At 33.8% G+C, this 13,548-nt stretch overlaps 1 long non-coding RNA gene across 1 annotated transcript; it reads left to right on the top strand.

The window, feature by feature from the left end:
* Positions 1 to 739: 739 nt before the first annotated feature.
* LOC148132496 (uncharacterized) lies at positions 740 to 2,829 on the top strand. Its single transcript, XR_015748105.1, has 2 exons — positions 740 to 1,086; positions 2,320 to 2,829. It is a non-coding gene; the product is annotated as an uncharacterized LOC148132496 (long non-coding RNA).
* Positions 2,830 to 13,548: the final 10,719 nt, after the last annotated feature.

Here is a 13,548-nt window from a genome sequence, read left to right as displayed (position 1 = left end):
TTGTTCACTTTGTTTACTTATATAAACTGATTTTGTTCTTTAATTTTTAATTTTACATAAAAGTTTTTTATTGTGTAGCAGACAGCACAAGTACTTATGAGACAATTGAATTTCATGCACATTAGAAATAATCAGGTCTGTTGAAATCATTAGAAAAAAATGATATTTCTAGTTCCCTGGTTGACGTATTAAAAGTTCAGCGACCTGATTCAGATATTATACTGAGATATGTTTTGGTTTAGTTTTGGCTTAGCTTGGTGAGAATTTTGTTACTGTGAATTGGTAAACCACAGTTTATGGCTGGCTTCAATCTAGAGTCTCACATATGAATTCAACCAATTGCAGCCAGAGAAACAAAGCAATAAAATCTTGCTTTATTGGAATATGTGAATTCAGCTACAGGCAGTGGTGGGATTCAGCCCATTCACACCAGTTGTTAACTTTCTGAGCAGTTTGGTGAACTGGTTGTTGGAAGAAATCATTAGGGCAGAGAACCAGTTGTTAAATTATTTGAATCCCACCACTGGCTACAGGGTTTATTTTCTATTTGCAGATTTGCAATATCAAGTGGCAAAAATGACTTCTTTAATGAACAAAAACCAAAACAGCAGCATTTAAAAAAAAAAAAAACAGAAAATATTTAAGCAAATAAACAATAGTACAACTCTCTGCTTTGTTTTTTCCATGAGTGCTTTCTTTTCAGCACTAGTTACCCCACTTCACTTAGACATTGGGAAAAGAAATGATCCTTCTTAAGGAAAAAAACAACAAGAAATATCTCAACATCGATGCCTCATATACAACTAAAATACCAAACTGAAAGCAGTTCCTTGGTGCTGTTTTAACAAGCATTCTCACATCTGTAATTTGGCAGAAAGGACTGTTGACATGGCCCTGCTTCCAATCTAAGCTTTTATGTGCCTCAGTGGCAAGGCTAGTGAATAGTGCTGTTCTTGCAAATTTAATGTGAGACTATTTCAGGTCAGCAATTGGGGAATTCCATGGATTCTTTTTCCCTTCTACTATCATCATCTGCCCGAGGGAAAAAGATAGCTACCAACTGCTTTCCATAACAGATGGGATGAGGTGAGAGACTCTAGGCATTATATGCAGTCATTGAACTTTGAATCACTAGTGGTGACTGAATTGCATTCAGAAAAAGCCTTTTATGTATTTGCATGAGCTCACAGGTGCAATGACAGAGTTGCTTTTAGATTTATTCTGATTTCTCATTTGTCACTGACTTGTCAGATAGAACTTTCTTTTTGGAGGCAGACATTCTGGTTTTCCAGAGAACATATATTCCTATGTTTAAAAATATCCTATATAACAGGTTATGGATGGAGGTGAATGTGAAATCAAGGAAAGCAAGCTCATATATACCTGCTTCCACCTTCTTTATCCTGTAATTTCCTATGTCCCACTGACATGTCAACTGAGAGATATAGGATGAGATGAAAGGGAAAGGATGGATGTCAGATTTTCAGGACATACTGATAACCAGGAAAGTCTAAAAGGAAAAGGGAAAATCTGAATCTTGTTAATTTCAATATGTTCCCATATATCCCAAACTGATAAATACCATACAGAATCTGTAAGTAATCAACAGCTGCTGGAAGTATCCTGTGCACCATAGTATGAAACATGGAGTTGGAGTAGGCAAAATGACGCACCTACCTCCGAAATAATAAAAACAGTAGAAACTATGGCTATGTGAAACCTCTTGTCAGCAGAAGCAGTTAAAACCTGTATTATTAGATATAGAAATAGCAAGAAATGACTGGTAGAACCTAATTTCTTCCCTAAGTTAAATTGATCAGAATGCCATAATTTTTTTAAGGACAAGTCTGTCTGTGTAATATTTAACTGCAAGTCCAGACTACTACCTCTAAACAAGCAAAATTGTGATAAACAAGCAAATCTGCTGGTGACCATGCTAGACAGAATCTCATTATGAAAAAGAAAGTTCGAGAGGCAGATGAATAGAAACATGAAACCTGTTACCTCAACTATTTTACCTGGTTGGAATAAGCCATATTGAAATCAAGTGTTTAAACATGGCAATGCAGGCTGATGTTTTTTTTTTAATGAAACTTCTGAATACTTTTTTGCATATGCAATTCTAGCCAAAGTCTCCTAATAATCTATGTGTATATATAAGATTCATTTTACTCTTACATGTATGATTATCTTAATATGATAGCAAAAAGAAAAATCTTACCAACTCAGGATATATACTTCGTTTCAGATTAGTGCTAAGGATAAAGGAATAACTTTGTTTAATTTGGTTCAAGATCCATCTTATTATTCTCTTTTCAGCAGTGTTCAGAACAATACTTTTGGAAGTATGAAGACAATAGTGCTATGTTGCTGTTTGCCTGCAATGTTCGCTCATATGAAGAATTTTGGAACTATAATTGTAATACTTGGAAATGAACAAGATAAATGATAAAAAAGCTGTTTATCCTCAAAGGCTTAATCTAAGTCATGTTAATTTTTCTGCAAAACAACAACAACAACCAGTCAGCAACATGCTGAACTGAACATTTTGCAGTTTTAATCAGAAATATTTAAAAACCAGAAGACTGAGACAGTTCTCAATATCTAAGAACATATCTAAATTAATGAACATAATCTACAGTATACATAACAAATCATCAGCCCTCCCCTAAAAATTAGTGACATAATCAAAACAAATAATATTGGAGCTTTCTCCTTCTGCCGTGTTTCATCAACAACTAGACAGTTGACAAGTAAAATGCAAATATATGTACACATGAAAGTTACTAACAATAAATTTTACCAGTAATAAAATTGGAATGATTTTAAGATTGTTTATCTTTGTTATTCTCACTGTCTGTAACTCAAACCTTTAGAATTGGCCCTAATTGTGAAAAGTAAAGCATAGATAATTCTTTTGAAGAAACAGCATATTTATGTGAGGACTCATTGCCCTAATAGATAAACATTAGATTACAGTGTTCAGGATACACAAATCTAATTATTAAATCTTTAGCTTCTCAGCATAAGAATGAATTAGTAAAGATCTTCGTGGTGGCCTTTTCCAATATGTTGTCTAGAACATATGTTGGAATAATCTGGGCTACTACTCAGAATCTCTCTGTTTTCTTTTCTTCTAAAATGCCATAGATAATAAGGGAAGACGGTCAAAAATTGTAAGTTGCCAGCCACAACTGAACACTATTGCCTCAGTGAAACTTGTTTCTTGCTGTAACAAGTTCCCTCTTTTTTCAAGATGATTGGACCATGTTTATAACATTGTCTCGTTCAGCATAAAACTTGTGAATTTCGTACATGCCCTAAATTCTCCTATTTGATGATTCTAGGAATGTTAAATAAGATACACAGCAGAATCAAAACAGATGTAAAGCTTTTTAATCTATAAAGATCAGCAAAATTTTCTGATTCCTATGTTATACAGTTGCAGTTTTGTACAACAGTTGTACAGTTGTGCAGTTATTCATGCTATTCCATTCTGAAATGAGGAAAGTTCAGGCAGAAAATCAAGGGAGTGTTTTTGTATGGAAGATTGAATTCTGTTCAGTAATAACATTTCTGAGCTCAGAATTCTTCACTTCCAAGTGTACTTTTTTATACCAGTTTTTCACAGGACAAATGTATGGGTTATTTTTTAAAAAAGAAAAGTAGATTGCATAAGTTTAAAATCTGCTATTCCTGGCTGAAGCTATATCTCCTGTGAGTTCACCAAAACTTACTTTAGGCATATCTCATGCACCATTTTGTCCATGAGTGCTGACCCTAATCAAACTGCCAAACTTTGTATTATGAATTTATGTGTGGTTTTTTTTTTTTTTTTTTTTGGGGGGGATTGGCAGACTGAAAAGAAAGGATTTTTTTTGTTTTTGAGAATCCTCAGAATCAAAAATAGCAAGGAAATGCGCAAGACTTCAGTTTATAAAACTTAGGGAAATTAATCAATACAGGTTATAAGATATATGTCCTCATTCATTCCAATTCTGAAGTTCTTGTTTTCAGAAAACAGTTGTGTTTACTAAATTTGATTACCAGAATCTTGTGCTACCTATTCAGCAACTGATTACCAGAATCTTGTGCTACCTATTCAGCAACAGAATCTTGTGCTACCTATTCAGCTCCAACAATCCACTTCTCAGATAGGTGTATGACATTTTGTCAAATCCTTGCTTTCAGGGCAGCACTGAGAAACAACTTCCAGCAATCCTGATGACTGGCAATGTTAAATGGGTCTATTGGAAGGCTAAGTAATACCTGAGGGTTATCACGTTTACATTCTTGTAGACATGAGTTGATAAAACTTTTTTATTTTACAAAATAAGAGTTTTGAATTAACCACTAACTCTCACAGCACTGTGACTGCTATTGAATAAGAATCACATGTCTCCTAGTTCTGACAGTTCATACATGAAATATGTTTACAATGCTATTAAAGGATCTTTTGTCAACTGAAAGTTACTAAGTATTTTTGCTGTTATTAAATTATCTTAAATGCCAAACAAAGCAACTTGATTTCAAATCCAAACTGACCTTATAGGAAAACAGATGTCATCTTATACCTGAAAGAGGGACCAGAGAAAATCTTACCAAAGGGAGAAGTAAGAAAGAGACCCAGTGTTGGTGACTTAAAACTAAGAACATGCTGTTCCTGCTCCCTAGCCAAGTAATTTAGGGAAAATTACTGTGAGCTGATTTATGTGAGAAGTACAGAAGTAAATATTTGAGGTTTATTTAAAAGACAGGTTATATTTCAAGGAAAATGCAGGAAGTATACTGTGGAGATACAGAACTGTTTTCATCTCACAGAATAACAAATAACGTTTGTTTGGCACTTTAGTATTTTTGCATAGAAATCAGAACTTTAGTAAGAAAAGCTGAATGCATTAGATGTCAGGTGGATAGCTCCAAAATTCAATCTAATTTGTTGAAATTATAGGATTTCCTTCTGATACCAGTATTTTACAGCATTACAATCTGGAAATGACATTGTTTTGAGTGGAAGCCAATTTGCATTCATTAAAACAGAAGCATCCATAACTTTATTATAGGAAGAATCTATAAATAGAAGATAAGATGTTGAAAAGTAATGTGAGACAGTACATTTGAATCAGGAAGGCCTGCATTTAAATTTCCCTGAGTGCTTATGTAATAGTCACTTCATTTTTCAGAATAGACAGTTTTAAAGGAAAGGAAGAAAGGGAGGAGGAAGGGCAAAGTTTGGACTGCACTGGGCATTAGCTTCATAGAGCCATTACATAGAAGAAACAAATGTGTATACTATCTATCCTCACCCATTTAAAACACACAAACACACACAGAGAGGATACTGATGATGCAATGGCATCACAGAGGAGCAGAGAATACCTACAAAATGCCTGCTTTTCTCCATGTTCTGAGGAATCAGCAATATCCAATCAGACTCCTTATTCCTAATATTTTCATGTTTCTGTTTCTGTGCTACTGAATATATGAATCAGTTATATCAATAACAGTTAATAAGCCCTAATTATAGTTACTTATTGCTAGATTTATACATTTTTACCATGTTTTATTTAATTGCTTTTGTATTTTTACAGCAATTACTATGATTTCTATGCAAACTCCACTATAGAATATAATAGATATTTTGATGTAGTATCTTTTGCAACTATCAAATAGTTACATGTAATGTCATTATTATTTATAAGAATGGGAACTCTATGGTCCAAAAGTAATGACTGACAGTGAACCAAAATATACAATGGGTTATTAGCTGCTTTCAAGAAAGGAGCAATGATAATCATTGCAATCATCATCCATCTTTTACAATACTGTTACTCATGATATTCTACTTAAGCATGCATGGAAATCAGATGTCAATATTAAGCATTCTATGTTCCATCCAAAGAATCCACTTGCTGCCCTTATCATCTTATCTAACATAGCTAAACCCATAGTGGGAAACCAGAGACAAATAACTCATATTTTTAACTTCAAGTGGACTTGAGAGAGATTCAGTAGGAAATACTCAGTAGATAAGATGCTACAATTTCAACTCCATCTATGCACTTTTGACAAAAGAACAATATGAATGTTAAGCATTGTTTGCTTCAACCCTAGAATAAATGGAAACAGTCAACCACTGCATTGACTTTTATGAACTCCATTTCCATGCAAGCATGGAAATCCTGTGTGATATCCTATAACAAAAGGTATGAGATTGAGATAGCAGTATTTCTATGGAGACAATTTCTGAGAAAGCATAGGATTCCACTCACGCACCACAATTCCCTTGCAGTACTTAATTTTACTCCTTGCACTACTGGTTTCTGTTATTCAGAGGCCAAGTTGCCTATTACTGGTGTTATTACAAGATTTATTCAGACTTTACCAACATAATAGAATCCTGTCCACACCCAGCAGGTTTAACTCAAGGATATGATTAATAAAAGCTGTGTTAATGCTTATGAAAAATGTCAGTACAAAGCACAATTGTTCAAGGTTATTATAATTCTTATCTGCCACTTCTTCAGAAGTTATGCAAAAGATAAAGACATTAACACCAGTTATATGAGTATGTGAGATAAGGATTGAAAGTAGTAAGAAACCTTTTTCCCAACATACCTTCAGGTTCACCTTCCGTTGCAGGCAGCCAGGGATTTACAGAATCTGACACAGCTAGAACCCAGTAATAGACTACCAGGCCTCTGACCTTCTCCAATAAAACTCACATATTTCCTTGTCTTTTTGGAATCAGGCAGTAATATTCTGTCAGTATTCTCCAGCTTTTGGGGATACAGTCTAAGGTGTGCCGAGTTGAGGAACGGTGCCTTATGGTCGTTGGGATTTTGAAGCACCCCTAGGATGGGGGTCCATTTTATCTGTGGCGGGTCTCCATCTGAAGGACTTTTGAGTGTTTGGGCTTCTAACACCCAGAAAATTGCTGGTTTGGGGAATTCTGGGAGTGGAAGGCTGGGGGTTGGACTAGATGACCTTCAAGGTCCCTTCCAACTTTATTAATCTGTTATGTTTGGTAGATAATAGATTATTATGTGTTGTGTAATTCTGTAACCCAGTAGTTCTCAACCTTTTCTTCACCATGGACCCCCTTTAAATAACCTTTTGTAGTCATTGACTATGGCCAGAGACTACCAAGACTTAACTCGAGATTTAAATCATAACATTTCTTAAAGCTTTTATGGACCCCCTGTGATGATATGAGGACCACAGGTTGAGAACCATTGCTGTATCCTGTTTGATTCTGGATTATTATCTACCCATGGAAAAACTTAATTAACTAATTTTGATATTTATTCAGATTTTTCCCTTGTATTTCCAGGGGAGAAGTGAATAACCTGGTTTCATGAGTACCAGTTTGAAATAATCACTGGAGTTTAAGGCATGGAAACAAGAATACACTCAGACACTGAAGATGCCATTGTTCTCAACTCAGTAGTGGTTGAAAAGCAAACCCATTTATTTGTTGAGTCAATAATAACTTGAGGCAGGAGATAAATGAATTTGGTAGGACTAATTCTGCAATTGAAAAATAAGCAGTTCAGTATTGAAGAGAAAGAGGAAGAATATAAATACCGAGGTGGGAAATTCTGGTGTATTCTTTGAAATATTTTCAGAGACAAACCACAGAATGGGAACGTCTAATACTTATGTGGCATACCTTGGATTCTTGGCAGATGATATCCATTCAACATATATTCTAGACTTCTGCTTTACATTTTGTAAAAATGTAGTTTATATGTAGTTTCATAACATAAAATAACCTGTCTCCAATTCAATGCCCTCCAGATGTGGTGTTATTAAATTCCCAGAATCTAAGGTAGTTAATAGTAAGTTTTATGTAAATACTTGGAAAGCTATCATGAATGTATTCATTACATTATAATTCCTTTATTAACCTCAACAAATAGGCTTATGGCTATGGTTTTATCAAATATTCCAGCCAAAGTTTTGACATTTACTTTGTATGCAAGCAAGGAGAAAACAGACTCATAACTTTCTTAGAAGCAAGTTTCCTCCAGAAGACTGAGTCAGCGCAGTAAGTTTGTAGATTTTATATCATTTAGTAGCATAAGTTTTGAGCATAGATATTTTCTTATTTTCTAGGACAGGAGGCTTTTATAAAATGCAAGTTTTATAATTTTATAAAGCTATCAGTCTTCCTCTAGTTAGATGCCAGTTTACAAAGCCACGGACCAATATTAGGTACTTGGGATTCCTGATTCATGCATGACAAAAATAGTCGCACCACCCATCTAAGCATTAATGATTAAGCTTGCAATGAATATCTGATGATGTGAGAAAATACAAAGTATAAACATCAAGTACTACAAAGATATTTTAAAGAACAGTCTTTATTTAATAACTGTGTTCCTGAATCAAAACTTCAGCGTAGACTGCAAAGCAGAAAACATAGTAGCAATTATAAATATCACATGAGCACACTGTGTAAAGAGCTTTTTGGCGTCTGAATTGAACAAGGAGTGCAAATTGCTTTAAACTGTTTTGGCCAGAAAGGATTAATCATGGAATTTGCCTGGCAAAATTTCAGAAGTCTACATCACTATAGAAAAACAATAAAATTGTGTTGTACTATACAAATGTGTTCCATTAATAATTTATCCATTATTCAAGAAGAAACATAGCATTTTCTAAGCCTTTTCTCACATTGAGACAATGACAGCTGAGTGCTCATCCATCTACACTAATTGTGCAACAAAAGAGAAATAAGTCATTAAAAGCAGAGTGAACATTTGAATGGAAAATATAAGACTGGAATTATTTTTATATAAAGTGGCACACTATTTTCTCAAGACATACAATTTTTATGAAATGAAATTAAAATTTTGAACATGATCTAAATATATGGGTGTTTTTTTTGCAAATTTTTACTTTACATAATGCAAAAGTGGCATATGATCAAATGTATTGACATTGAAGGTTTCATTCTTTTTCACATTTGCACAAAAGGGAACCCCATTATCATTACTTGAATTATCTACAAAAAAGCATAAAATTGGGTGGCCGGTGTCACCGAGTTCAATATTTAAAATATTTAGAAATCCTCATTGATATTCAAAATGCTTATTGATTTTAAGTCACAATCCAATTTTTAATTTGATTTCTGTTGTCAACCGAGCTGACTTAGGGAAAAAACTCTGGCTACATTTGGGCTGAGCCTGAAAATGTGTTTATCTGTAATAATGATTATGTCGTAGGCATATTAGTTCCATTCCCAGTCCAAGAAAAGAGACTACATTCATGCACAGCGCTATGCTACAGCCAAATCTTAACACAGGCTAGTAGGATGCATTCAGATTTAATGCCTAAATAGACTATTGGGTATGGGAGATATTGAAATTAAGTATATCTTCCTTCAACTTTTATTATCTTAGCCTGATTTCTATTTCCAGATTATTATTATTATTATATTATGAAGTTAACCTAAGAGCTGAGGATCTCTGAGCTCTGAGACAGAATGCTGATTTGAACTTCACACCCATTTTTTCTACTGTTTATTACAAGGCATCTTAAGTTCTTTCGTCCATACAAATCAATGGCCCGGTTAAGAGAAATGTGCTATAAAACCTGAACTATAGAAATTATTGGGGTCAGGATTTAATTTATTGCCTTACATTAAAAGAATTTATCAATCTAACCATTTCAGGTATTGAAATGATTTGCATATGGTCCCTTTTAATGTAAACATTTGAGGGAATTGCCACAGATTTTGGTTCCATAAATCAACATTAATGTCAACCTAACAACTGTAACTTGAAGTTTATACAGGAAACATAGCCAACTATAGTTTGAAAATAGAAAGAAATAAGACAGGAAATCAATATCTGAAAGGAGATTGGACATAATTAGGAATGTTCACAATTCAACTTATACATTTTAAAATTGAAAAAAAAGCTATTCAATATCCAAATTAGATTTCATCAACAAATAGAAATCAATCAAAATGAATGTATCCATCCATAAAAGCAATCACTATTTTACAACTGTATACCACAGTTGTTCTCAACTTGTGGTCCACGGACCTCTGGGTGGGTACAATGTCATCATAAGAGGGTCCGCAAAGACTTGAAGAAATGTTATATTTAAATCTTGAGTTAAGTCTTGGTGGTTCATGGCCTTGGTGTGTGGCCCCAAAAGATATTTAAAGGGGGTCTCCCGGTGAAGAAAAGATTGAGAACTGCTGTGGTACACAGTAATGTCCCCTTCCCATGCCAAGCACAGTAGTCTTAGATCTGTAGTGCAAACTAAGATAGTAAAACACTACAAATTGTTTGCATTTTGTCAACAAAATATTAATTTTATAACTTTAGGCTCCACAACATTATTTCCAAAACCCTCATTCCTATAAGCAGCTGTTTTAAATTTGATTGGGATATTAATTAATTTCACTGTCTATATTATAGTATAAACGTGCAATATTACTATAGGAATTACTATAAAGATTTGCATTTATATTAAGTTCAATTTGATTTAAATTTAAATTAGTTTTTGAAAAGGCATGTACCTGATGGTGTTTTCAGATATATACATACATACTGGTTTGCAGACAAATACACTACTAGGTAAACATACTTTCCCTCCAGTCTTTCCCTCATTGCTATAGAAAATACTGGTTTTTCCATATTAGTCAGAAACAAGTGAAAATGGAAATCCTGCATAAATATTTAATATTACTCAAAGTTATTCAGTAATGATTTTCTCCCAATGATAGATCTATTTATTTTTATTTTTATTTAGAAGATCCTTAAGATCCTTAGTGTACGTCCCATAAATTTGTTGAACATATGAAGCAGAAAAGCCTTATAAATTTGTTGAATTTCATTCCAAATTGTGATAGCAATAAAAACTGTAATGCAAAACACTGTAATCACAGCCCTGTTGTATTCACATTTCTCTGTCTTCCTTAGATTCTAGTCCAAATATTCTGGTTTATATTTTCCATCTTCTTTATTCTTTGCTGTTGTGTTTTAACTTAATCCATATTATTACTGCAGATTTGTTCAGAAATATTCAATGCAAGATATAATTATATCTTATATGATTATATATTATATCAAACAGTTAAATGTCCATTGAGATTCTCAGTCATTCAGATGACGGTTGTCCCAAAGGTGCTTTTTCAAAAGGCAACTGGACCTTTGTTTTTCCTTGAAAACATTCTGAAGTGAAGAAGCTTCTTGGATGTGAGGCAAAACGTTTCCAAGGAAAATCAAAATCTGGTTGCCTTTTGAAAAAGTACCTTTGGGACAATATATTAAATAGTTACAGAGATCATGGATTAGTGTACCATATTAAATTTCAGCAAATACAGTATGTAAAATGTAAAATAATTTTTTAACAAATTTAGAACAAAACTTAATTTGTGAAATTGTCCTAACAGATGTTGCATGGGTCTCATGTTGGCATGTTGTTAGTTATGCCAGCTCACATTGTTACTAAGGTTAGGGTTCTCCCTGTCTGTAGGGAGCTTAGCGTTGCCAAAAGCAATCAAAGCTTTATGATTGCTAGATGTTTCAACAATGGCAGAGTTTCTTGAATTGTGATGTCCTTGTCAACTCTGTAGTCTGAGCTGAGGCTTCTTTGTTTATATACAAACCTAAACCTTGATCTAGTAGTGAAGAAGCCACTGAAACGCCTTGGCATCAAAATAAGAACCATAAGAGTAATATAAAAACATTTGATATTTATATTAGCTGAATAAATATTAACGAAAGATGAAAGTATGCAATTAGTAATGAATTATATACAAATGTTGGATGCAGGCAATTGACACATTATGTTGCAAATAAATACAGATATATGGCTGATGTGACAGTATGTTACACCCAATTACATAGACAAAACAGCAACATTTCACACCCCAAAGCATAATGTTCCCATAGTTCTTTCCTCACTACATACATGTATAACCTGGTTCATAAAATACGTGGTTTTGGTTTATTATAAAAATCTACATCGTGATTTATAAAGCAAACCATGTCTTACCATGTCAAGGTTATTATAACTTCATCAGTAAATGCCAATATGCTTTCTAAATACCATTTTGTAATGAGAAAGCAGATCCTACCATCAAATCTAAAATATGTCAAAAAGTATGAATTATATGAATTAAGTTGTTTCCAGATGACAGGTTTCTACTTCTAACAATCAAAAGAAATTGTGCAAATGCTCCTTTACCCCTTTTTCGCGTATGTGTTGGAAAAACCGAAAAAACAAAATCAAAGCAATCTCCGGGCCACTGAAAAATTATTTAATTACACATTAAATAAAAAGTTTCTGCCCAAAGAATGCAATATTTTCTATATAAGCGTTTTAAAAAGAAATATTGACTATAGGTAGAAATATACAACATATTTTTACCAGTTTTATATTGTTTGTAGTATCTTTCTATTTCTGCCATAACATTGGATGTATAAATATTAACAAATGCAGGACAACTTGTACATATTAGATTTCTTTACAAAGCTCTAATTTAGTCAGCTTTTGGGAAAATTTTATGAATTTCAGTCTGAATGTCCTTACAAAGCTGATGCTTTTTGCTGAAGAAACAAATTGTTTTTTTCTTATGGTAAACAGATTCAAATTGATAGCAGTTATGGATTAATAGGTGCCTATCAATTTGGAAATAAAAAATAAGGAAGTTGTAGATGCCTTTTCCTGATTATTTGTTCAATTCAGTCTTGTATAATTAAGCTATTTTGAAACTGTTTACATGTACATAGTGTTGGTTACCTTTCCTTGAACCCGCCTGAATTGTCCAATACTTGTCCTAAACTGAATGGGCAAGTGACAAATGACCAAAACAAACTAACAAACCCCCAAACAATAACAAATGAAGTCACATTAGAAGCAATCCACCTGGGAGATGTTCAGGGGCTGCTGCAATGGGTTGTTGGAAATTAAAACCCACCCCTCTCCTAGGAAAATGAAATATTTTAGGATATATTAAAAGGGCCACTAAAAAATACAAAAATTAATCTAGCTGTTTCAGCTGCAGGATTTGCAAGTTAACATCAGTTGCAAGAGTGTAAACCAGTGGAGTCAAACCCCTGGTGTAAACCATAGACCACGGGTGTCAAACTCGCGGTGTCACATTGCCATCACGTGACATTTTGCAATGTTTTCTCCATTCGTGGAGCTGGGACGGGCGTGGCCTGCGCCTGATGCATCCAGCCTGTGGGCTGCCAGTTTGACACCCCTGCCATAGACTGAATAATTAACTAGAGTAGGTATTATTAGTACAGTAACAGATTACATCTCCCATTCAGGAACACAATATAAAATTGAACCACCCATTTCAGGAAACATAAAAGCAGGTAATTCTGAATCAATATTTTGTACTACAATATAGGAAATATAAACTGAATTAGTTTTGCCACAACCTTGATCTTATATCCATGCTGAGAAAAATAGGAAGAGCAAAATTCAACAACTGCATTGGCTCCCCTAAACTAGAACATCTCGGATGGAGAATGAATGCATATGTTTATGTACAAGTAATCCTTAATGTACAAC

Source organism: Notechis scutatus, chromosome 2, assembly GCF_049901735.1.
Source record: "Notechis scutatus isolate UNSWTSFEM ecotype Mainland chromosome 2, rNotScu1.2, whole genome shotgun sequence".
NCBI classification, from domain to species: domain Eukaryota; kingdom Metazoa; phylum Chordata; class Lepidosauria; order Squamata; family Elapidae; genus Notechis; species Notechis scutatus.
The sequence above is the reverse complement of the archived record's forward strand: the minus strand, read 5'-3'. Positions and strand labels throughout refer to the sequence as shown.